General features: G+C 42.2%; 1 protein-coding gene across 1 annotated transcript in view; it reads right to left on the bottom strand.

Annotated features, from left to right (window-relative positions):
- Positions 1-1,251, bottom strand: part of ano10b (anoctamin 10b) — an 8,648-nt gene extending 7,397 nt beyond the window's left edge. The window contains exons 1-2 of the mRNA XM_080475456.1: positions 1,099-1,251; positions 899-959 (exon numbers count right to left, since the gene is read on the bottom strand). The gene's annotated coding sequence lies outside the window, so the exon portion shown is untranslated. The remainder of the gene's footprint in view (positions 1-898; positions 960-1,098) is intronic.
- Positions 1,252-1,923: the final 672 nt, after the last annotated feature.

Below are 1,923 nucleotides of genomic sequence, written 5' to 3' on the forward strand. Positions count from 1 at the left end.
ATTACAGAAGTATAATTAAGTTTCTGTTCCTAAAGCTACTTTAGTCCTCCTATTTAAGATTTAAAAATGAGTTTTAATGTGTAAAATGTATTAATATTTCAGCCTCTTTTGTCTGAAGTGTGGATGCAGCTTTCGTCTTATCGACTTGTCTCCACTTGACTGCGCAGTTTGAAAGGTCTCTGAACACGACCCCTGACCCCAGCAGCTCCCGGGGCGCCGCGCTGCTCCTGCTGAGGGTAGTTAATGTTGACTGTGAATAGGATGGGTCAAATACAGCGAAGTCACTTCCCCAAAGGGATTCATAAAGTGTGCTTCATTCTTTCTAAAAACTGAAAAAAGGTTGACAACATAATCAATGAAAGCTCGGGTTTTGTGACACAGCACTCAGGGTGGAGCTCTGCAGTCACGGCGATAAACCATTTACGAGCAGATTAATAATAAAAGTCTTTGCTTGGGCAGAAGTCAGACCATAAATCTGCGCTTTGCAGGCTCGCAACTTCCACAGTGAGCTCTCATGCATCATGATCTTTACTGAAGTAGCTGCATGCAGTCTCGAGTTCCATTTGCAAATGATTGCACTTTTACAGCATAACAAGACAGTTATTGTGCTCTCAGGGTTGCATGTGTTGTTCAACGTCTAGGATTTCCATCTGTGTGTTCAAACTTTGTCAAACAGTTCGTTTCTGCTGCTTTAAACTTCAGTCTACTGCAAATGTTCCTCATTCTGGGGAGGAGACTGTGGTTATCGGGCTCAGATTAGGTCAAACCGGCGCTCTGTTTCAGCTGCTCGGTGGTAGAAGTGAGACTGAGACAGAAGAGACAGTGGCTTCCTCCGGAGCGCTGAAAAGGACTGATGCATCCGGGGTTAAAAGAGAGGATGAGTCAGGAAATACAACACCTGGCAGGGTTTGATGATAAACCTTGGGTCTCCTGTCCTACCGCAGGCCCCCTCCAAACTCCTGTTTCAACACACACAAACACACACACACGCACACACACACACACACACACACGCAGAGCACCATGAAGGAAACTGACTTCCTTCTGCCCTGTAAAGAAACCAGAAACAACACATTCGTTCTCCATGCAGACGCTTACCCAGCCTCAGAGTGGGGTTCCTCCCAGATCTCTATGTATACATAAGTGTGGGTGAGTGTGTGTGTGTGTGTGTGGTAGGAATGCAGTGAAACTTCCCAGAGACTGCAGGGCGTGGAGGGTTGTTTGGTTTCTATGCAGGCTCCTCCTTCCTTCATGATGCAGCAGCAGCAGCAGCTCAGGGTCCTACTGCACGACTCGGCACGACTCGGCACGACTGCAGTGGCTCTTAGTGTTATTACACATGAACAAACACAACTCACCGTGAAATGTCCACTGTCCAAGCCCCTTAAAGGTCCTCTGTGTTCGTCTTATGAGCTTTGCATGGAGCAGTTTTAGCTCTTCGTTCAATAAACTGACCTTATTAGAGGCTCAAATCAAGAATCTGAGCTCTACAACAGAAATTGACTTCCAGTGGCAATAAAAAAAAAGTCTGAATTCTGAGCGAACAAAACATAATCTAGTTTTTTAAAGCCAATTTTTCTTCTTTTAAATGTCTTAAAATGTGTAATCTGTAGTTTTGCTAATTCAAGCTCTTTAATACATTTGAGAGATGATTAGAAATAGAGAATTTCAATGCACGAGTGTTGATGAAATATATTTTAGTTTTATAGTTTGTGAAATTTGAGAGTCACTCTTGAAACACACACACAGCTAAGTGTAATTTATATGAAATAGACAGCGGATAGAAAGTTTTACTTTCAAATGTAGTTCACAAGTTTGAATAAAAAAAAATATATATATTAATAGGTTAAAATTCTCACAAAACGTCTTCAAAAACTATTCACCATCCTGTTATCTCATCATAATCAAACATGGTCTAAGAGT

The sequence above is a fragment of the Lipophrys pholis genome (assembly GCF_963383615.2).
Source record: "Lipophrys pholis genome assembly, chromosome: 11".
Classification (NCBI taxonomy): domain Eukaryota; kingdom Metazoa; phylum Chordata; class Actinopteri; order Blenniiformes; family Blenniidae; genus Lipophrys; species Lipophrys pholis.